Source organism: Mirounga angustirostris, unplaced genomic scaffold (genome assembly GCF_029215605.1).
Source record: "Mirounga angustirostris isolate CCGP_5_RB_7025 unplaced genomic scaffold, mMirAng1.0.hap1 SCAF_5, whole genome shotgun sequence".
Taxonomy (NCBI): Eukaryota; Metazoa; Chordata; class Mammalia; order Carnivora; family Phocidae; genus Mirounga; species Mirounga angustirostris.
In genome coordinates this window covers 90,021,239-90,046,336 of record NW_026991713.1, presented here as the reverse complement: position 1 = coordinate 90,046,336, position 25,098 = coordinate 90,021,239, and the positions used below count along the sequence as shown (strand labels likewise).

The 25,098-nt window shown below is 38.6% G+C and overlaps 1 non-coding gene across 1 annotated transcript; it reads right to left on the bottom strand.

Annotated features, from left to right (window-relative positions):
* Window positions 1–7,892: 7,892 nt before the first annotated feature.
* Window positions 7,893–7,999, bottom strand: LOC123845097 (U6 spliceosomal RNA). The gene has a single exon (XR_006790941.1). It is a non-coding gene; the product is annotated as a U6 spliceosomal RNA (small nuclear RNA).
* Between the last annotated feature and the right edge of the window lie 17,099 nt (window positions 8,000–25,098).

Here is a 25,098-nt window from a genome sequence, read left to right as displayed (position 1 = left end):
AATAAATAAATAAAATCTTAAAAACAAACAAACAAACAAACATGGCTCTTAGGGACTAGTTCCTATACTTACAACCTCTACCTATTAGTCCATCTCACCCTTGACTTCTGCACTTACTTCTCTGACTTTGGTGCCCATCTTAATATCTGACACATGGAGGGGCGCCTGGGTGGCTCAGTCATTAAGCATCTGCCTTCAGCTCAGGTCATGATCCCAGGGTCCTGGGCTCGAGCCCCACATCGGGCTCCCTGCTCGGCGGGGAGCCTGCTTCTCCCTCTCCCACTCCCCCTGCTTGTGTTCCCTCTCTCGCTGTGTCTCTCTCTGTCAAATAAATAAATAAAAATCTTAAAGAAAAAAAAAAAGAAAAGAAGTAAGCTGTGCTGAACGTCTGTTTCCTAACCTTACAGAGCTGCCAAAAGTAAATAATAGTTAGCTCTTATTGGGAGTGCACTATGCTTCAAGACCCTTTACTATATTATCTCAACCCGTAAGACAACTGTGAGAAGGGGATAGTCTAACGTCCCCGTCACAGGTGCATTTTCTGAGGCCATGTGAGGTTAAATAGACTGTCAGTGATCACAGGTTCTTTCCTCTCACCCCGTTGTCCCCCTGCCTCCAAAAACTCTAGAGGAGTCTAAGTGTCATTTTATTCCTACGGTCTGTAAAGTTTTCCTAATTTTCCTAAAGTGACTGCCATTTCTAGACACATACCACTAGGGGGAAGCAGGAACCTTCGTAACCTTTTTATACAACTAGAATTTCAAGGAGGCGGAAGAAAGGGAAAGAGGGGAGGGAGGGAAAGACAGAGGTAGAAGAACCAGGGAGAGAGAGAAAGAGAGAAAGGGAAGAGAAAACACTGACAATAAAATGGAGTAGGGAAAGACAAGAGGTCTGATGTGTGACTGTATGTACCTTTTTGGATTAAAATGAAAATATTTTCTGAAAATGTTTATAGAGTCAGTGAAAAAAAAAATCATCTTTTGCCTTCGGGGCTGTTTTAGGAAAGTTCCCATGGGATAATTTAATATTAGTTACTTTAGAGCTTGGTGTTCACTCAGGGATCATTTTCTTGATAGCCAATTCTTCAAAATGCAATTTATTTCTGCTATCTTGATGGGTAAAAGGGGTAGGGGTTTTGAAATCGCACATAACTGTGTTGGTGTTTTGCCTTCATCTCTTTCTAGTTTTTGTGAATGTGAACAAGTTATGTTAGTTCTCAGTCTCGTTTTCTTCACATGTAAAAGTGGAGATGTGAGTGACGTCACTCTTACAGGGCTGTGACGACAGGGAAATTGAGATACTCTATAACATATCATGGAATGGATCCATGAACCGTTACTGCGTTGGAAGCAGATTGATTAGTGAATAGACCACAGGCTCTTGAGAGAGACACCTTGGTTTCAATTCCTAGATCTATCACGTCATTAATGTTTGACCTTGGGCAAGGTATTTTACCTCTTTGTTCCTCAGTTTCCTGTCTCCTAGTGTCACTGACAACAGCTTCCTCAAGCCATGTTGGCTCTTCTTATGCTCTAATCAGATTTGTGAAGACCAACTCATCGGGTATCCAACCAAGTGAAAGGTAATTTTTATTAATGTTTTAAATAAACAGCTGTTTAAGGAAAGGTTTTGTCCACTTTCTAGGAAAAATTCTAAACACTCTAGTTTTCTACAGCTCCTTTTGGAGCATAGATTGAAGTCATTGCTAGAGGGTCTCGTCCAGGGGGAACTGTATATTTTGCAACCAGCCTAAGGGTTTTGAAATGGAGCTTAGCATTTCCTGTTCGGCTCTCATTAAACTCCTTTGGACCTGTGTCAATTTAATGGGGGTATTTTCCTGCCAGAAGTCCTTGTTAACCAAAGGAGGGTTGTTTGATAGTGATCTCCAAATTTGGTAATTCAAAATTGTTTCAACATTCTAACCTGTCAGTTCTCTTTTACCCTTGATACCCTTACAAAAGTAAGCAAAACTTGCTTAATTGTTTCATATAGATAAAATTTTAAACTTAACAGAAATGTTACAAGTCTGTACAAGGAACACACATATGTCCAAGGAACTCTCATATCCCATATCCACATTAGATGGCATGTAAGTTTAGATTTCGAGATTTTGCCCTACTTGATCTAACATTCTCTCTCTTTTCCCTAAACTACTCGAGAACTAATTGCAGACATCATCTCCTGGTGAAAAGATAAACAGAGGCATATTACAATTTTTAAGAGCTTATTTGAGCAAAAATAGATTCAAATCAGGCAGCACCAGCCCGGAAGTGATTAGAAGAGCTCGCTCCACCAACAGGAACCAGGGGCAAGATTTTTATAGAGGAAAAAGTGGAAGCAGAGCAAGACATTATTTGATTGGCTGTATCTTAAGCATTTGCCTCATTTGGGGAAGGCTAATTGGCTGTTTGTGATTAGTTGTCTTTAGGTTTTGATTTCTTTACCTTGAGGTCTTTACACGCTTAGGTTTTGGCTTGCTTACATAGGCTGTTAAGGGATTAGAACCATCTCAGTCAAATGGCCTTCTTGTTTAATTAACACACTTACCGTTAAATGCCTCAGAATTTATTTCTTAAAAACAAGGACATTCTTTTATATAACCACAGTACAATTACCAATATCAAGAAATTTAACATTTATAGAATATCATTATCTTACACATAGTCCATTAACAAATTTCATCAACTTTTCCTATAATTTCCTTTCTGGCTATTTTCCAGGATCACCATTTGCATTTAGTTGTCAAGTTTCTTTCGTCTCTTTAAATTGGAACATTTCCTCAGTCTCCATATTGCTTTTTGACCTTGACGTTTCTGAAAATTATGGGCCAGTTTTTTTGTAGATGTCTCTCAGTTGGGGCTTATTTGTTATTTCCTGATGATTAGATTCAGATCATACAGTGTTGGCAGGGAAATCATAGAAGAGATGTGCTATCTCAGGAGGCACTTGCATCCATTACTTCAATATATTTATAACAATAGTTGTAAGATCAATCACTTCATTATGAAGCATGTTATCTAACCTTTCTCATTTCTCCTCCTCCTCCTCCTCCTCCTTCTTTTTTAAGTATAGGACCTTAGTGTTGGGAAAGCTTTGTTTTCATCATCTTCTACCCACTGAATTTCCTCCTCAATATTCTTGACAGATAACCTCTTGGATGGGAGATGTATAATAAATATATATTTGCTCTTGTCTATGGTTTGTGCCACACACCTCCTAAAACCTTTGCAATTTCTTAAATGCTCAGAGATTTAGGGGCATCTTTTCCATTCCTGAAATAACTCCAGAGTCAAAAGGGTCAAATGGGTGTCTTTTGTTATTCCACATCAGCCCCTTTCAAACATACCTGAGTTATGTTAAAGAGGTGGTTCCTTAAAGTCCCTTAGGAAGTTCTGGTTCAAGATAGCTTTTTTTTAGGAAGACTCTGAACTCTCCTCCCTCAAGGCAAACACCAAATTACACCTATTAATAGAACAGTTACTCCTGAAGAAGTAAGGGCTGACTGAACAGATCTGGAGCAACCAAAGGTAGAGAGAATGGCAAACGGAACAGGAAGAGAGATGGAGACCCAGCAACAAAGGGAACCCCTACCCCTGAGGCTGCAAACGCAGTGGGGAGGGACAGTACTGAGGACTTGGGAACAAATCCCTCTGTCCTTGGGCACAGGAAAAAAAAAAGGCCTGGTTTAAAAGAACAACTAGCATATAAAAGAGATAGCACTAGAACGCTGCTGTGGGAAAGCTTTCCAGGTCAGAGGGATATGGTTTATGTTATCACCTCACCTAGATGGGAGCAGGGTCTGGACACTGGAAGGGGCAGGTCCACCTGTCTCAGTGAGCTTGGGACTTCAGTGAACCCAGAGTCCACAAGCCTACATCAGCACTAGCCACGCTGGGGCACAGAAAAAGAAGCTGGGTTTTAAAAGGGCCAAGGAGCTGCGGAAACGCTCTCCTCATGCCACTTTAAAAGCCCAGACTGGAGCAGGGTCTGGACATCACAAGGCACAGGCTGGGATGCCATAATTAGTGGGTCCTGATGCCATAACTGGTGGGTCAGATTGGCACAGAAAGTTTGCGACCTCAGCAAGCCCAGGGTCCACAAACCCACACCAGCCCTAGCTGTGCTGGGACACAGGAAAAAAAAAAAAAGCCACCATTTAGAAGCACCCAGGAACTGCAAGAACATTCTCTCCCTGTCCACCTTAAAAGCACAGACCGGAGCAGGATCTGGATACCATAAGGTGCAGGTTTGGTTGCCATAAAAGGCAGCTTCAGACTCCATAATTGGAGGGTCCCGAGGAACTAACGGGCGGGTCCAGACACCATAACTGGTGGGTCCAGTCATCACAGAGAGCTTGTAACCTCAGCAAGCCCAGGGCCCTTAAGTCCACACCAGCCCCAGTTTTACTGAGGCACAGAAAGAAAGCTGAGGTTTAAAAGGGCTGAGGAACTGTGGGAAGGTTCTCTCCTCATCCACCTGAAAAGCCTAGACCAAAGCAAGGTCCAACTCCCAGAGCACTTGCGACCTCAGCAAGACCAGGGTCCACAAGCTCACCTCAGCCGCCTGTGCACAAAAAACAGGCTGTGATTTTATGGACTTTTAAATTTAAAAAAATTTTCATTCTTGTTCTCTTTTTCTTCTTTATGTCCTTTTCTTTATTTTTTTTCTTTTCTTCTTTTCTTTTATCATCATCATTATTATTATTTTTCTTTATTCTTTCCATAAAAAAACCATGGTTTAAAAGAGTAATTAGCATATACAGCCATAGGTCCAGCCAGCCAGGAAAAGTCATCAAGCACACACAGTCTGCACAGGGGACAGCATACACAAGACCACTCCTTCAACTTTAGGAGAAGTAGCCTTTTCACCTAATCTGTAGAAACAAACACAGAGAGTCAAGCAAAATGGGGAGATGGAGGAACATGCTCCAAAAGAAAGAATAAGAAAAACCTCAGAAAAAGAACTAAATGGAACAGAGATAAATAATATGCCTAGTAAAGAATTTAAAGTAATGATCATAAAGATACTCACTCACTGGGCTGGAGAAAAAAGTGGAAGAACTCAGTGAGAACTTCAATGAAGAGATAGAAGATATTAAAAAAAAAATCAGAGTTGAAGAATATAATAACTGAAATAAAAAAACACACTAAAGGGAATCAATAGTAGGTTAGAGGATGCAGAAGAATGGATCAATAATCTGGAAGACAGGGTATGGAAAACACACAAGCTGAATGGCAAAAAGAGGAAAGAATTTTAAAAAATGAGGCTAGACATCTTTTGGACAACATCAAGTGAACAAACATTCACACTATAAGAGTCCCAGAAGAGAGAGAGAAAGTTGTGGAAAACTTATTTGAAGAAATAATAACTGGAAACTTCCTTGGCCTAGGGAGGGAAATAGATTTTCAAGTCCAAGAATAACAGAGAGCTCTGAACAAGATGAACCCAAGGAGGTTCAAACCATGGCAAGTAATAATTAAAATGTCAATGGTTAAAGATAAAAAGAAAATCATAAAAGCAGCAAGAGAGAAATAAAAAATTGCCTACAAGGGAAAAGCTATAAGGCTATCAGCTGATTTTTCAGCAAAATTTTGTAAGCCAGAAGGAGTGGCATGATATATTCAAAGTGCTGAAAGGAAAAAACCTACAACCACGAATACTCTATCCAGCAAGGTTATCGTTCAGATTTGGAGAGATAAAGAGTTTGCCAGACAAACAAAAGATAAAGGAGTTTATCACCACTAAGCCAGACTTAACAAGAAATGTTAAAGGGACCTCTTTAAATGGAAAAGAAATGGCCATAATTAGACATAAGAAAAATATGAATAAAAAGATGTAAAATATGAGAACATATACATAAAATGTGGAGAAAGGAGTTAAAAGAGGAAAAAGAAAGATTGTTTTCTTTTTTCAGTTTTTTGTTGTTGTTTTGTTTTTGTTTTTGTTTTTTTATTTTAGAACATGTTTGTACTTAATGACCATCAAATCAATATGGACTGTTATTTACTTAAGATGTTATATATGAACATGATGGTAACCACAACCCCAAAACCTATGACAAATACACAAAAAATAATGAGAAAGAAAGCCAAACAAAATGCTATAGATACTCGTTGACCACAAAGAAAGAGAGGAAGGGAGGAAAAAGGAACAAAGAAGAACTATAAAAACAATCAGAAGACACATTTTAAAAATGGCAATAAGTACATACTTATCAATAATTAATTTGAATGTAAATGGCCTAAATGCTCCAATCAAAAGACATGGAGTTGGGGGCACCTGGGTGGCTCAGTTGTTAAACATCTGCCTTCTGCTCAGGTCATGATCCCAGGGTCCTGGGATTGAGCCCCGCATCAGGCTCCCTGATCAGCGGGAAGCCTACTTCTCCCTCTCCCATTCCTCCTGCTTGTATTCCCTCTCTCACTATTTCTCTCTCTGTCAAATAAATAAATAAATAAATCTTTTTTTTTTTTAAGATTTTATTTATTTATTTGAGACAGAGAATGAGATAGAGAGAGAGAGCATGAGAGGGGGGAGGGTCAGAGGGAGAAGCAGACTCCCTGCTGAGCAGGAAGCCCGATGCGGGACTCGATCCCAGTTCTCCAGGATCATGACCTGAGCCAAAGGCAGTCGCTTAACCAACTGAGCCACCCAGGCGCCCCAATAAATAAAAAATCTTAAAAAAAAAAAGACATGGAGTGGTGGAATGGATAAAAAAAAAAACATGGCCTATCTATAAGCTGCCAAAAGAGACTGATCTCAGACCCAAAGATGTATACAGACTGAAAGTGAAGGTATAGAAAAACATTCACCCTGCAAATGGAAGCAGAAAAAAGCCGACATAGCAATACTTATATCAGACAAAAAAGACTTAAAAATAAAGACTATAATAAGAGACAAAGAAGGGCATGACATAATGATACAGGGTTCAATCCAATAAAAGGATAAAATGATTGCAAATACCTTTGCCCCCAAATACATGAAGCAAATGTTAATAGACAAAAGAGAGAAATTGATGGTAATGCAGTAATAGTAGGGAACATTAACACTCCACTTACATCGATAGATCATCCAGATAGAAAATCAAAAAGGAAACAATGTCTTTGAACGACACATAGGAGCAGATGGGTATAACAGAAATATACAGAACACTCCATCCAAAAACAACAGAAGACACATTCTTTTCAAGTACAGATGGAACATTCTCCAGGACAGATCACATATTAGACCATAAAACAAGCTTCAAAAATTTAAGAAGACTGAAATCACACCATACATCTTTTTTCAACTACAACAGTATGAAACAAGAAATAAATCACAAGTAAAAACTGGGAAAAAACACGAACACATGGACACTAAACAACATGATACTAAACAACCAATGGGTCAATGAAGCAATGAAAGAAGAAAGCAAAAAATACATGGAGACAAATGAAAATGAAAAAAAAAAAAAAAGTCCAAAATCTCTGGGACACAGTGAAAGCAGTTCTAAGAGGGAAGTATACAGCAATACAGGCCTACCTCAAGAAACAAGAAAAACCTAACCTTACACTGAAGGGAACTAAAAAAAGAAGAACAAACAAAACCCAGGGTGAGTAGAAGAAAGGAAATAATAAAGATCAGGGCAAAAAGAAATGATGTAGAGATTTTAAAATATAGAAAAAAAATCAATAAAAGCCAGAGCTGGTTCTTTGAAAAGATAAACAAAAATTGACAAACCCTTAACTAGATTTATCAAGAAAAAAAGAAGAAAGGACCAAATAAATATAATCAGAAATGAAAGAGGAGAAGTAACAAAAGATACCCCAGAAATATAAAGGACTATAAGAGAATACCATCAAAAAATTATATGCCAACAAACTGGACAACCTAGAAGAAATGGGTAAATTCTTAGAAACATACAATCGTTTGTGGATTTGCATGTTATCCCTGTGCAGGGATCATGCTAATCTTCTCGGTATCATTCCAATTTTAGTATACGTGCTGCCGAAGTGAGCGTGAAACATACAGTCTTTCTTTTTTTTTTTAATTTTATTTATTTGAGAGAGAGAGAGAGAGGGAGAGAGAGAGCATGATTGGGTATTGGAGAGAAGGAGAAGCAGGTTCCCCACTGAGCAGCAAGCCCAAAGTGGGGCTCTATCCCAGGACCGAGACCATGACCTGAGCTGAAGGCATATGCTGAACTGACTGAGCCACCCAGATGCTCCTATAATCTTTCAAAACTAAATCAAAAAGATATAGAAAATCTGAACAGATGGATTACAAGTAACAAAATTGAATAGGTAATAAAAAAACTACCAAAAAATAAAAGTCCAGGATCAGATGGATTCACAAGTGAATTCTACCAGACATTTAAATAAGAGTTAATACCTATTCTTTTCAAACTATTCCAAAAAATAGAAGAGGAAGGAAAGTCTCCAAATTCATTCTATGAGTCTAGCATTATCCTGATACCAAAACCAAAGACACCACAAGAAAAGAAAACCAGAGACCAATATCCCTGATGAACATAGATGCAAAAATCCTCAACAAAATATTGGCAAACTGCACAGAATATATTAAAAAGATCATTCATCATGAGTAGGTGAGATTTATTCCTGGGATGCAAGGATGACTCAATATTTGCAAATCAATCACCATCATACACCACATGAGCAAAATAAAGAATAAAATATGATCATCTCAATAGATGCAGAAAAAACATTTGGCATGATTCAACATCTGTTCATGATAAAAACTCTCAATAAAATAGGGTTAGAAGGAACATACATCAACAAAATAAAGGCCATATATGAAAAACCACAGCCAACATCATTCTCAATGGTGAAAAATTGAGAGTTTTCTCTCTAAGGTCAGAAACAAAACAAGGATGTCCACACTCATCACTTTTATTCAACATAGTACTAGAAGTCCTAGCCACAGCAATCAGACAAGAAAAAGAAGAAATAAGAGGCATCCATATTGATAAAGTAGAAGTTAAACTGCCACTATTTGCAGATAACATGAAATAAAGAAAATTCTAAAGATTCCACCAAAAAACTAGTAGAAATAATAAACAAATTTAGTGAAGTGGCAGGATACAAAATTAGTACCAAGAAATCTGTAGTGTTTCTATACACTAACAATAAAGTTGCAGAAAGAGAAACTGAAAAAGCAATTCCATTTACAATTGCACCAGAAAGAACAAAATACTTAGAAATAAACTTAACCAAGGACGTGAAAGACCTGTACTCTGAAAGCCATAAAATATTGAAAGAAATTGAAGATGATACAAATAAATAGAAAGATATTCCATGCTCATGAATTGGAAGAATTAATGTCAAAATGTCCATATTACTTACAGCAATCTACAGATTCAATCCAATCCCTATCAAAATATCAACAGCATTCTTCACAAAACTAGAACTAATAATACCAAATTTGTATGGAATCGTAGAAGACCCCAAATAGCCAAAGAAATCCTGAGAAAGAACAAAGTTGGAGATACCACAATTACAGATTTCAAGATATACTACAAAGCTGTAGTAATGAAAACAATATGGTCCTGCACAAAAACAGACACACAGATCAATAGAACAGAATAGACATCCCAGAAATGAACTCACATTTGTATGGCCAATTAATCTATGACAAAAGCAGCAAGAATATACAATGGGGAAAAGACAGTCTTTTCAATAAATGGTGCTGGGAAAACTGGACAGCTACATGAGAAAGAATGAAACTAAACTACTTTCTAATACCATACACAGAAATAAACTCAAAATGGATTAAAGACCTAAATGTGATACCTGAAACCATAGAAATCCTAGAAGAAAATACAGGTAACAATTCCTCTGACATCAGCCATAGCAGCTTTTTCTAGATATATCTCTTAAGGCAAGGGAAACAAAAGCAAAAATAAACAATTGGGACTACATCAAAATAAAAAGTTTTTTTTAAGATTTTATTTATTTGACAGAGAGAATGAGAAAGCACAAGCAGGGGGAAGCAGTAGAAGGAGAGGGAGAAGCAGGCTTCCCGCTGAGCAAGGAGCCCGATGCAGGGCTCGATCCCAGGACCCTGGGGTCATGACCTGAGCTGAAGGCAGACGCTTAACCGACTGAGCCACCCAGGCACCCCAAAATAAAAAGTTTTTGCATAGCAAAGGAAACCATCAACAAAACAGAAGGATAACCTACTGAATGAGAGAAGATATTTGAAAATGATATATCTGATAAGGGGTTGATATCCAAAATATATAAAGAACTTACACAGCTCAACACCAAAAAACCACCAAATAATCTGAATAAAAATGGCCAGAGGACCTGAATAGATATTTTTCCAAAGAAGACATCCAGATGTCCAACACACACATGAAAAAATGCTCAACATCACTGATTATCTGGGAAATGAAAATCAAAACCACAATGAGATATCACCTGATACCTGTTAGACTGGCTAAAATGAAGAAGATAAGAAGCAAGGGTTGGCAAGGATGTGGAGAAAAAGGAACCCTTGTGCACTGTTGGTCAGAATGTAAATTGTTATAGCTACTGTGGAAAACAGTATGGAGGTTCCTCAAAAAATTAAAAACAGAAATTCTGTATGACCCAGTAATTCCATTACTGGGTGTATACCCAGGGAAAATGAAAACACTAAGTGGAAAAGATGTATGCACCCCTCTGTTTATTGCAGCGTTGTTTCCAAAAGCCAAGACATGGAAGAGACCTAAGTGTCCATCAGTAGATGATGGACAAGGAAAATATTATATATGTATGTGTAATATATAGTAAATATATATTATATATTCTTATATATATTATATATAAAATATATAATGGAATATTACACAGCCATAAAAAGGATGAAACTGTGCCATTTGTGACAACATGGATGGACCTAGAGGGTTTTATGCTAAGTGAAATAAATCAGACTGAGAAAGACAAATATCACATGACTCCACTCATAAATGGAATCTTAAAAAAGAAGAATAAATAAAAAGCAGAATCAGAACTATAAATACAGAGAACAAACTGATGGCTGCCAGAGGGAGAGGGATGGGGATGGTGAGCAAAATGGGTGAAAGGAGAGAAGGAGATACAGGCGTCCAGTATGGAATGAGTAAGTCACAGGAATAAAATGCAGAGCATAAGGAATACAGTTAATGATACTGTAATAGTGGTATAATAGGACAGATACTAGCTACACTTGTGGTCAATGTAGTATAATGTATAAATTTGTCAAATCACTAAGTTGTACATCTGAAACTAATGTAACATTATGTGTTAACTATACTCAAATGAAAAATACAATTAATAAATACAATGAAGTTGAAAAAAAAAAAGACTTCTAGGTCCAAGTATTTCTTTTATGCAATTGGCATTTGGGGAAATTAATATGTCAAGGATTCTTAAACATAGACTCACAGCCACTGTATAAAATGATGTTGTATGTTATTGCATTTTCTAAAAGAGATGGCCCATAACTTATACTAGAATCTCAATCTATTTGTAACCATAAAAATTAAAGATAATAATTTTAAAATATATCATTTTTAATAAAATTATTTATATTCCATTAAAAAATAAGCCCCTAAAGATGGTTGCCAGGGGGAGCAACAAATGTTAGAGGGTTGGAACTTTCAGTCCCACTACCTCCAGGGAGAGGAGGAGGCTGAAAGTTGAATCAATCACCAAAGGCCAATGATTTACTCAAGCATGCCTATGTGATGAAGCCTCCAAAAAAAATCCACTAGGGTGGAGTATGGAGAGCTTCCAGGTTGGTGCACACGTCAACATGCCAGGATGGTGGTGCACCCCACTTCCATGGGGACTGAAGCTCCCGCACTTAGGACCCTTCTGGATCTTGCTTTATGAACCTCTCCATCTGGCTGCTTATCTCTCTCTTTAAAAAAAACCTGATGGAATGTAAGGAAGTGTTTTTCTGAATTCTGTGAGCTGCTCTAGCACATTAATTGAACCCAAGGAGGTGGTTGTGGGAACCTCTAACTTATAGCAAGTTGATTAGAAGCACAGATAATAACCTGGACTTGTGATGGCATCTAAAGTGGGGGAAGGCAGTCTAGAAGGACTGAACCCTTCATCCACGGAATCTGATGTTATCTCCAAGTAGATTGTAAGACTCAGGTAGATTGAATTAATTGTAGGACACCCAGCTGGTGTTGCAGGATTGCTTAATGTGTGAAAAGCCCATACATCTAGTGTCAGAAGTGAAGTGGTATTATAGCTGAGTATTTAGAGTAAGGAGATGTATGGGAGTGTTAGCCTTTATAGCCCCCACACAACAGTTGGCTCTCAGTAAGTGTTTGTTGAATGAATGAATGTTTCCAAACCTTCAGTAACTGGACTGTCTCCACCACCCCAGGAAGTTGACATTTGCATTAGAAATGTGAAATGGAAGAGTTGACATTTCCAACAATCTTCTAGTCATTTGTTCAAGTTCATGTCTCTCAAGAAACATGGGAGAATACAAAATGAATAAATACAAAGAAAGTAAATAAGGAAAGACATGAAGAAGGAATCAAGAAAGAAGTGAAAGAAAAAGAAAGTGGCTGAAGGAAAGCAGAAAGAGAAGGAAAGAAAGAAAAGAAAGAAAAAGATAACTTAAAAATTATCAAGACAACATTTTATTAAGTCATTGGAATCTTACTTTTTTCTTTGCTGGTACATATGCATACTCTGACTGGGGCAATATTGTCTTTGAGGATGAAGCAATGAATGGAGGAAGACCAGAAGACAAGGAAACTTAGAGCTGAAGGAGGAGGCAGAAAGGGCTGGGGGCTGGACAGACAGGACAGAACTCCTACAAGAGGCTCTAAGCCTGGCTCCCAGGCAAGACATAGGTTCAAGGACTACAGTCAGGTCTGTCCATAGCTCTGGGTGCACAATGGGCAGCCGAAGATCCATCATAACTCTGGGACCATCTCAAAACTTGGGTGCAACAGAGTGGGAGTACCTGCGGCCACCATTCATGCATTTGTTTATAACATATTTACTGAACTCTGTCTGAGGCCCTGGGGATTCAGCAAAAACCAACCAGATATGGTCCTCGCTCTCAAGGAACTTAGATTTATGCAATTTTGAAGGTCACTCGTAGGTAACAGGGGCTTAACACTTAGGAGAAAATTCAGGCAAAAACCTCCATCTTTCGAAAGGGATATATGTATATAAAATACTAGTCAGATTATTTAGCTAGAACATGGGGATTAGAACTGAGGTATAGTCCCCAAACTATCAATTTTTAGTAGAGAATGGAAGCTATAATATTTTGAAGACATCGTCAGGATTGAGGGTACTGGAAGTTAATTATATTTCTAGGGAGAGACTGTAATCCCAGATAAATCCTGAGAGCAAGTTCCTGGATAGGAGAGTAGCAAATGAGAGGACCTGCATCCAACACCAGGACCCAGGCCCTGAGTCCCTCTGAGGTGCTCATATGAGGCTGGATATATGGCAGTCCTGATATAAGCAGGACTGAGATTTTCAGAGGTGGAAGGAGTGGGACCGTCTGTGGAAAAAAGGCTGGCAGAAATGGGAGAACAAGCAAGGAAAAGAGCAGCATGATGACATGAGCAGCGCTGCAATGTCATTCTAGTGAGATTGCTGACATTTCTATTTGAGGGTTTTATTTATTTTTATTTTTTAATTTTTTTTAAGATTTTATTTATTTATTTGACACAGAGAGAGCCAGAGAGCAAAGAGAAGCAGGGAGAGTGGCAGCCAGGGGAGAAGCAGGCTCCCCGCTGAGCAGATGTGGGACTCGATCCCAGGATCCTGAGATTATGACCTGAGCAGAAGGCAGACGCTTAACCGACTGAGCCACCCAGGCGCCCCTCTATTTGAGGGTTTAAAAAAGTGTACGTGTGCATGTGCGTGTGTGTGTGTATACATATTTATATGTGATAATATAATATTTTGGAGGCAAGTATTCTTTTTTTAAGATTTTTTTTATTTATTTGAGAGAGAGAGAGAAAGAGAGCACAAACGGGGCGGGGGAGAGGGAGAAGCAGGACCCTACTCCCCGCTGAACAGGGAGGCTGACATGGGGCTCCATCCCAGGACCCTGGGATCATGACCTGAGCCAAACACAGATGCTTAACCGACTGAGCCACCCAGGTGCCTTGGACACAAGTATTCTTCATGATACAGAGTTTTCTCTTGACCTAGGTTCCTTCATTTTCTGTCCTTTCCCCATTTTGGCACATGTTTTGATCTACATCCTGGTTGTTTCTCATGTATGTGGAGCTTACTAAGTATTGACCAAGATTTCCAACCAATAGCAGCAACTCTGTGTTCCATGTATTAGTAGTTGTAAATTCAGTTCCACACTTATGTTGGTTCCTACACTCCTGGGAAATTAAGGTCACTTCTGTTTTGGTATAATAGTTTTACATTCAAAAATATTTTCTTCACACATTTCCATTTTGTTCATTAAAGGTCCAAGGGACTGGAAGTCTTTTTTTTAATTTTTTTTTACCAGGTTTACATCTGCATCTTGTGTGGTCAGTCCCTTCCTTGTATTTCTTACATGATGTGTCTCTACCGCTGAGAGCAGAGAAGTATCATTCAGGGAGGATAAATCTCACTTTCCTCCTGATCCTCATAGTGAGTGAATGCTTCTTGTGGTTCAGAAGTCTGCTTCTGGAGTGTTCTTTTAACCCATTACTCCACCAAAGATAGGGCTTTTGTCCTATCTCCTGCTTCTCTGGGTTCACAAACCACTCCCTAGAAATAGAATTAACTTCTAGTACCTTTAGTCCTGACTGTGTCTTGAAAAATGTGTGGCTTCTGTTTTCTAGTAAAAATTGATGGCCTTCCTCCTCCATCCAGGCATTACCTGGATTCTGGGTTCACTGTTCATTGATGTCCCTCGAGAGGTGGGCAGAGTGAGCTATCTTTTCCTGGATGGTGGTGAGGTTAGCAAATTATCCATGCTATAGTCAGTTTTTTCCTAGGTTATATGACAATCTGAAGTCAAATTCATTTTGGTAATTTAAAGATTAGTTTTCTTTGAAAAACTGTCATCTTCTCGACAAATTAATGTTTGAGTCATAAATATAATATTGGTCTTATTCTATAAAATGCATTATCTTGGTTTTATGCTAACAGGACTCTTCTTGCTCTCCCCTTGCTCTGAGACATGTTACAAATCTTCTTACATTAACTAATAATGAATGGTACAAACAAATCACATTTCTCTAATTATTAGCTTTTATTCCCCGCACTGACCAGAAGAGAATGTTTCAGTCTACCTTACCCCAAATGTAATAACATATTAAATAACACATATTATTACATCAGTTTCATCTATCCTTTTGAATAATCTCTGATGTGGTGACCAAATCCCTCCTCCCCCATTCTTTTCTAAATTTGAAGATCTTATTATGCTTTTTCAAGTTTTCTTTTTCCAGATTCAACATTCCAGCTCAACTGTTCCTCAGAATCTCTATCATCCTGGCCATCTTCCTCTTTCAATTCCAGTAACTCAATGACCCATGTGAAACGTGGCAATGGGACACCACACAGGTCTCTAATCAATGGGACTAAGGCTTCTTTTGTTCTGAACACTTGCCTTCACTGTTGCAACCTAATGCGAAGCAGCTAGTGGGGCAATTACATCATTTTTTTGAATCACTGAATTCACGCCTATTAGAAATTATAAGTCATTTGCACGTCAACTTCTACTGTTAAGTAAGATATCACCAATGCTATGCACCTGTAAATCTGAAGTAGATTTAACAAGCTCACTTTTAGGACCTTACATTTATGCATACTTAACCACTTTATTTTAACCTGTCAGTGACTTCATGAATCCTGATTCTGATATGAAGTGTTATAGCAAGAACTCTTTGTTTAATTTCATGCAAAAATTAGAATACTATTCTTTTTATATCTTCATCAAAACATTACTTAAAATATTAAAAATAACACAGGACTGAGTAGAGATTCCTGGGCATGCTAATAGGTGTTTCCTCTTAGGTTGAAATTATGCATTTCAAAGTTCTTTTTAGTTATGCATCAACCAGTTGCTTAACCAAGTTTGAACACATCTAATTCTACTAACATCTTAGCCAGGAACCACATTTTATCAGGTGAAATAAAAAGATATTTTGGTTTAGCATGCATAATATTAAAACATTTTTCAAAACTGGAGTTGGGTTGGTTTGTATTCTCCATTTAGCCATAATTCCCACCTTTTACTCTTAGACTAGTTTAATAACATATGCTATTATGGACTCTTCAGACATTTGCGTTGGCCAGCCCTCTCTGAGTCATTCCACTTAGGATGTAGAAACCTTAAGAGAATAATACTCCCACCCTAAAAATGAGAAAGAAAGCCAGATAATCTAAAAATAATAAATTTCCTGGAATCCATGAAAGAGCCAAGGTCATGTGACAAGCAGGTCAACTGAAATTCAAAGGGTAACAGACCTTCCGAAGAGAGATGGGGCCCATAAGTTGCCTCATCTTTGTCAAAATAGAGGAGAAAGAGGCAGCTGCCATCAAAGTGGGTAAAAAGTAAACAGCCAAATTTTAACAAATCCTTAAAGGTCAAGTATGGGATAACAAAACAATTTAGAATCTGCTGGAGCCCCAGACTCAAAGAGAATAGGCACTAAATCTCAAGGTCTTTTCTGTGCCTCCACTGGGTAGTCACAAGGAAGAATGGGGACAGGACAGGATCAGAGAGATTCCTTCTCCTTGGTAATGAAAACAGGTTCACAACTTCTCTCATTTAAAGCAAAAGCCATCTACATTTGAGGGACAGGCAGGGAAACCCATCTGGCTCAGGCACCTAAAATCACAGAAAGCAGAGGTCTACTACCATTGGGAAGGGGCAGGAAACTGTCCATGCCAGACCCTTCATAGATTAAGGCAGAGTTTGACTGCCATGATAGGGGGCAGAGGGGGAGATTAGAGGACACAGGGGGAGTGTTGAGGTAGTCCCATCCCAGAGGCCAGGCCAAGAGTCCTTCCTAAGTTTGAGGCTGTAGCAAGAGGACAGGGAACCCCTTCCCCTGCCCCATAGGGCTTAATTGTCTTAATTCTCTCAACAATTTTATGAGGTGGTATTATAGTCCCTTTTTTACAGATGATCATATTGAGATATTCGCCCAACATCACTAATTTAGAGTAAAGCAAACAAAAGATTTAAACCAGGTCTCCTGATTCCTAGTCAATGAGTGTTTGCACTAAACTGTACCATTACATTAGAAAGCTGAAGGCAACCCTCTAAAACAATAAGACCACCACTAACATTTATTCAATACTCTCCATATTTCCAGATATGTTTAATTTCATTTAATTCTCCCAAATGCCCTTTTTGGTAATTATATTATCATTATTCCAAGTTTCCTGATTGAACTGAGGTTTAAAGTAACTAAAGTAATGTTCAGTCTTCTTCCTTAGTTTCTGTTACCTCTTGTTCTCTAGATCCATTGTTGGGGTGGGGTGGTGGGGACCTGTTTGGTTCTTTTGTCCTCACTCTTCTGACTTGTGTTTTTGACCCCTTGTACTCAGAATCTTGCTTTCCTGGAGTGGTGGTACAAGCCTGTTTTTTCTATGTTTGATTCTTATCCTTATGAAACTATAGTACCTAGTATCTCCTTTCTGACTCAGCTTATTTCTCTGAACTTGACAGAGTTTGGCAGTTCACAGACCGTGATGTGCATGGTTTGTGATTCTCTAATCCAGTCTTGATGAATTATAGCCACGGTTTTAACACCTCTTGGCCAGACTTAGAGTCTTGATGTCTAAGTTCTCACTGGCATTATCTCTTTCAAGTTCCTGCAGGATCAAAGGACACAGTGCTTAAGAAACAGGCGGATGTAGGCTTCACTCCTGATTCTGCTTTTTCTAGTCTGATGACACTGAGCAAATTATTTACCTTCTCTGGGTCTCAGTTTACACTTTTGGCAAATGGAGATAATACTATCCACCTCATATGGTCATTATTAGGACTGAATGAACAAAGTTTGTGAAGTGTTTAGGACAGTGTTATATAGGGAATGCTCAAGGAATGACGATTACTACTATAGATTTTATTACTATGATTATTATGGTTTAGAAGGAATTTGCCTAGACCTAAATCGATGTTTTTATTTTTCTTAACACTGTAGGTTAGTCATCAGGTCAAACCAGTCAAAATCATCTATCTGCACAATAGTTTCCTGACAAATGAACCTCACTTTTCACATATAACCATGTTTTCATTTGTATTCAGTTGGTTGATTGCTTAGCAAAGACCTTGGGGAGAGGGGTGGAGGGAAGAGGGATTTAAGTATCAGATAAGGGACCATAAGGGTTCTTATAAATTTTAAATTATGTAATTCCTTTAAGTTGCAACTGCTCAACATTTTATTATGTTCACTGTTCTTTTTTCTTTTTTCTTTTTTTAAAGTAGGCTCCATGCCCAATATGGGGCTTGAACTCATGACCCTAATATCAAGGGTCACGTGCTCTACTGGCTGAGCTGGCCAGGCACCCTTCTCACTCTTTCTTATTTATTTATTTATTTATTTATTTATTTATTTATTTATTTATTTATTTAATTCTGTTTTTTTAAGGATTTTATTATTTATTTATTATTTGAGAGAGAAAGAGAATGCAGGGGGAGGAGCCGAAGGGGAGGGAGAAGGACAAGCAGACTCTGCGCTGAGCCCAGAGCCCAATGCTGGGTCGATCCCAGTACCCTGAGACCATGACTGGAGCTGAAACCAAGAGTGAGATGTTCAACCAACAGAGCCATCCAGGGGCCCTGACACTCTTCCTTTTAAAAAGCAATTATGAATGTTATAAAGATTATTATTCTTTTCTTTTCTTTTATTATGTTATGTTAATCACATACATTACATCATTAGTTTTTGATGTAGTGATTCATTGTTTGCGTATAACACCCAGTGCTCCATGCAGTACGTGCCCTCTTTAATACCCATCACCGGGCTAACCCATCCCCACAACCCCCTCTGCTAAAAGAAAATATATGTACATAGTGCAAAGAGATGCTTTGTAATTTCAATGTATATTTAATTGTAAAAATGTTAATTAATAGATACCATGTTATTCAAACAGAGAGAGTAGTGAGAATATTTTAACTGAGATATAACATAGGTTTTCTGGGCCTGGCATCCCAATTCATTGCTTAATTAATAGTAGTATTTTTTCCCTTAATTTTAAAAATATGTCTTTAACTGTTGTTTCAGGCTGGAAGATCTTTGGGTAAAACCCTAATTGCTGTCAAGGAAAACACAATTTTCCGGCCAACTTAATATAACCACACAGTTCTACATTCATGTAAGATGTGTACAAAAGCAGAACTGTCCTGTAAAATCAGAAGGAAAGTTTTGGTCAAGCTGGTGCCTCTGGATTTTGACTGTAGGTGCATAAACATTGACATTTGTGACTAATGACCAGGAAAACAGCTACTCACACCAAAAGTTCAGGATTAGTGTTGTTCACTTACTGGCCTAGAAGAACAATTTCCTATAATTCTCTCAGTGATTTGAATTGGGAGGTCCCAGAGCCAGCTGGGGCAGAAAGGGCAGGCAACTAAGCACATGAGCTCTTCTTGCTCACTTGTGCCGATCTTCCTTCAATTAAATAGGGGCTAGGCTTGCAGGCTATAGCTAGGGATAAATCTGAAAAGGTAATTATCTATGAAAAGGAGGATGCATTGATTTTCATGTAGCAAGGTACACGTGACGGCAGATTATTTCTCAAGGAGAGATTTTGGCTTGGATTATGGGTTAAAAAGGCTGGCAAAGGCTACCCTTTACCTAGAAGTAAGGTGTGGTAGTGGAAGAAGGGCAAACAAAAGGGAAAGGAGAGACGGTGAAGAAAAACCTACTTTAGGATTTTACCTTGAGTTGGTCCTTTTTTTTTTTAATAAAGATTTTATTTATTCATTTGAGAGAGAGAGAGACAAAGAGAGCTCAGAGGGAGAAGGAGAAGCAGACTCCCTGTTGAGCCAGGAGCCCAATGCGGGGGTTTGATGCAGACTTGATGCAGACTTGATGTGGGGCTTGATCCCAGGACCCAGAGATCGTGACCTGAGCCAAAGGCAGACGCCTAACCATCTGAGCCACCCAGGCGCCCCCTTGACTTGGTCCTTTGTATGATGAAGGGTCTTCCATTATCAGATTTAGGTTAGAAGTATTGAGTTATCAGAAAACACAGAGATACATAAATTAGTATATTTTCACATTTTTCTGTTTATAACATATAGGAAACTCCTATTTTAAAGACTGGTGTTAGAAATTTTTTAAAAAAATAAAGTGAGTTATGGTTTGCTAAAAAGTGGTTGACTAGTATATATTTTTACAAGTCCTGTGTCTAGAAGTATATAATAGTGTAGATAAAAATATCTAACCTGGGTCAAAAATTCTTTTTTATGCATGTTTTCCCCCTTCATATACCAAATATACACTTAAAAGTTTAAAAATTTTCATTATCTGATTTATTTGTAATAATAAGTGATAAGATAGGTAGAAAGATATTATTAGCCTTATTTTCCACAGTGAGGAAACTGGGTCAAATAGGCCAAATGTTTCTGTTAAGTAACATATAACTAGCATGTGTTAGGATTAGGCATAAGACCCTCATCTATTGTCTACTGCCTTTTTTCTTTCATTTAAATTCAAGTTAGTTAACATACAGTGCATTATTAGTTTGAGGGTAGAGTTTAGTGATTCATCAGTTGCTTATAACACCCCAGTGCTCATTACACCTAGTGTCCTCCTTAATGCTCATCACCCAGTTACCCCATCCCCCACCCACTTCCCCTCCATCAACCCTCAATTTATTCCCTATACTTAAGAGTCTTTTATGGTTTTCCTCCCTCTCTGTTTTTATCGTATTTTATTTATCCTTCCCTTCTCCTATGTTCATCTGTTTTGTTTCTTAAATTCCACATGAGTGAAATCATATCATATTTGTCTTTCTCTGAATCATCTACGTCTTAAGATTAGATTAAACCCAGATACATTTCTACTATATCACATGGACCATAGCAAAATAAAATGTGTAATAAATGTTTATATTAGTTTAATTACATTTAAGATTATGAGGCACAAGATGTTTAGAGAGTAATAGAAATTCTGTCTTTCCTTCCTTATCAGACTCTTGAATGTTACCCATATTTGACCACATTTATTTCACAACCCAGAGCTGTAGTTACAATGAGACCTAAAGAATTAAATCAGTTATCCAAAAAGTAAAGTTCAAGCTCCAAATATGCTCGCTTCAAATATATGTTATTTGTGCATATGAATGATGAGTCCAGATGTGGGCCTAAAATGTCAAATAGTTAGTTAATTTTATTCTGTTACCATTCTAATAGCTCAATTGTAATTATCTCCTTTTTTGCCCATTCTCATGTGCTCATTCTTTTTTTTAAATTTTTTTTTAAGATTTTATTTATTTATTTGACAGAGAGAGAGCACAAGCAGGGCGAGGGGCACAGGCAGAGGGAGAAGCAGGCTCCCCACAGGGCAGGGAGCCCGATGTGGGACTCGATCCCAGGACCCCGGGATCATGATGTGAGCCGAAGGCAGTCGCTTAACCAGCTGAGCCACCCAGGCCTCCTTTCATATGCTCATTCTGTCTGACCTGGAGTACCTCACTTTCTTGGTGTTTTTTTTTTTTTTTTATCTTATACTGTATAATTCTCTTCCTATTCTGAACAGAATGGGTGCTAACAGCTGGTTTTATGGATATAAGCATTGGCTTCATAGATCTCTCCTCTTTTTTTTACTTTTTTTTTTTTTTTAATTTATTTATTTGACAGAGTTAGAGAGCACAAGTAGGCAGAGCGGCAGGCAGAGGGAAAGGGAGAAGCAGGCTCTCTGCTGAGCAGGGAGCCCGATGCGGGGATCGATCCAGGACCCTGGGATCATGACCTGAGCTGAAGGCAGCCGCCCAACCGACTGAGCCACCCAGGCGCCCCGATCTCTCCTCTTTGAGCATGATAAAAATCAGAGTATTAAGGGGCAGCTGGGTGGCTCAGTCATTTAAGTGTCTGACTCTTGATTTTGGCTCAGGTCATGATCTTAGGGTCATGAGATCAAGCCCCGAGTCAGGCTCTGGACTCAGTGGGGAGTCTGCTTGAGATTCTCTCTCCCTCTGCCTGTGCCCCTGCCCCCACCCCAATTTTTTTTTTTTTTAAATCGGAGTATTAAGGTTAGAAGTTTCATTTGGTCTAATCAACAATCTACTCCAGGAATCCCTTTTTCGTTGTCCCTGTCAAGTGGTGTTATTCCCATGTTTAAACACTATCTGTGATGAGAAGCTTACTGTGGCAGCCCTTTTCTAATTTGAACTTGTCTCTTAGATTTTGCATTCATTGAAATAAATTTTTTCTCCCTGTCCTTTTTACCCTTTGTTCATAGTCCCACCCTTAGGATAACATGTAAGTTTTTTTCTTTTCCCACGTGCTGTACCTCTGCATATTTGTACCTGGATGTCATACACACCTTCTCGGCTTCAAACCAAAGAGCACTCATTATGTCAACCATTGATCATATAGCTTAGTTTTAAGTCCCTTTCCTTTTCATATTTATTCTCTTTTAGACATAATGCCCCTGATATCCAGGGCCTGTTTTTAGGTTATAAAATAGAGCCATAAAATGAGCCATAAAATAGAGACAGCCATTCTGATTTAAGGGACATGTACATCTGAGCTTTCTAAGGAGGAGAGGTGGGTTACATAAGATTATGACATGAAGAGAGGTCAAACAAAGGAAGGGGTCTTTTCTAGCCTTTTTTTTTTTTTTAAGATTTATTTATTTACTTATTTGACAGAGAGAGACACAGCGAGAGAGGGAACACAAGCAGAGGGAGTGGGAGAGGGAGAGGCAGACTCCCCGCAGAGCAGGGAGCCCGATGCGGGGCTCGATCCCAGGACCCTGGGATCATGACCTGAGCCGAAGGCAGACGCTTAATGACTGAGGCACCCAGGCACCCTTGCTTTTCTAGTTTTGACCCTCTTTTGCTCTAGTGACTGGGGCACAAAAAGACATGGAGAGTGATACTGAAAATAAGCTCCAATTAAGCTTAGGGTAAGGGTAAAGGTGACTTACATTTCTTGCCCTCTCATGAAGGAGTAAGATTTCCAATCCACCCTTCCCAAAAAGTCACATGCTCAGTAAAACATCAGCCAATGATGAATTATAGAAGCAGCATCATGACCAAATAGGGAACAACCACAAGTTTTCATTTTAGTGCATCCACCCATCTCTTGAATTATGTTGCATTTCATTTGGTAGTTGAAGACAGAAAGAAGGCATTTTGCTAATTCTCTTTGAAAGCGCAGATTTATGTGTACCAGGATTAGCAAAGTTACCTGTTAGATAAACTAGCTGTATTGTAGGGTAGTGTCTCATGAAAGATCTTGGAAAACTGGTGGCTTACAAATATGGATACTGAAAAAACTTTGAAGTATACACAGGGCTAATTCTAGAGCTTGAATATCTAAATACTTAGCTGATCCTGTCAAGATCTTATTTAGCTTCTGAAGTCATATCTATTTGTTTTTAATATGAAGGTAATAAATCATGTCATTGTTTAAAATTGTAAGGTATGCAGTACACCAGGCAGGCACAGAGCTGAGTTATGACTTTGAAGCTTTTTAACCGCAACATTTAGAAACCCAGTGCAGCTTGTGGAAAACCATGGACATATTTTGGTTTGGCTCAGAGCCTTCTTTTCATCTTTCAGGTCACTGAGTGCAAAGGGGAAAAAATCCCCCAAGCTGTAAATACGTTTGAAGTACAGGTCTATTTTTCCCTCTTGCAAAACTAGAATTGAATTATTTGATTTTGTCCAAGGGATCTAGTTTGTTCCAAGACAGGAGACTGAATTTTTATTACTGAAAATTGTTGTTTAGACAGATTTCAAACATGTGACTTTGTGATTTCCAAGGAAGTCTTATCAGAAACTTGACTGCAAAGACGCTTTTCAGTCTCAACATTTCTTCCTGCATTCGGGTTGGATCTTCTCTTTTCATGCTGTTGAAAGTCTGGTCAGTTTGCAAATGTTGTCCATCCCTAGTTTCGCTTTTGCAAAAAGACTCCTTAAGCTTCTCACCTGTAGTGAATAGGGGCCATTAAGATATCGAAAATTGATATCAGTGCTGGTTTGGCTTTTAAATTACTTATGACTTTAACCCAGTAATGTTTTAGTTTTCACATCTCTTGATTATGGATAATGATAACCGCTTTGCCTACAACCTATAGATGCTGTTAATACCAGTGAAAATGATGTATGTGTACCAAAGCATTTAAAATATGGAAAATTAATACCATATATCCATGGCTCCTTGGACAGAAGTAAGGGCAGAGCTTATATGGAGAGGATCTTAAATTATGTTTGCACTGAGCTGGGAGAGAGGAGAGTTACCAGTCCTGAGATTGCTTCTCTTCTTTTTTCCATGGCATACATGCGGGCGTGCACATGCAAATACCATTTCTAGTCAGGTCTGCACTCACAGCTGACATTCTAGGTATTAGGCCTAGCATGCTTCTCTTTCAGATCAATCCTGTCTTACATATACTGGGAAAATGTAGGGGCTCTAGAAATGAGTAATTCCCAGGGATCCAGATAAGCTTCAGGTTCCCCCTCATGTAAAGAATTCCTCAGAGACCAGGTTAGTCTGGGTCTCTTTTTTCCTTTCTCTTGATGGACAGCTTGAGAAACCTGCCTAGCTGTTCAGCTGACAAAGAAGATCCTCTTTACTTGTCCATAGACTAGGTTGCTACTTTGTAATACAATTTGAGATGTACTCTGGGAGCCATGCAGCAAAACATCTTGTTCAGGAACTTGTCTTGCTGCCTTTAAGGTTACTATTTTAGACTTAGTTTTTTTTGTGTGTGTCAACACAGTCCTCTCCAAATTCTGTTTTTAAAATGCAGACATCTCCTTGGGAAGACAAAGGCCAACTTGTTTGGGTCAGTAGTGGGGAGGGAGTTGATAGAAAAAGAGACACTGGAAAGGAAAAGTGTGGATGCTTAAGACAATATTTTCCTTCTTTGTCATAGTTCCAGCTCACACTGACCTGGGCTCAGGTCTTTCTATGCCAAAGCACATGTTAGTACCTGCCCAACAT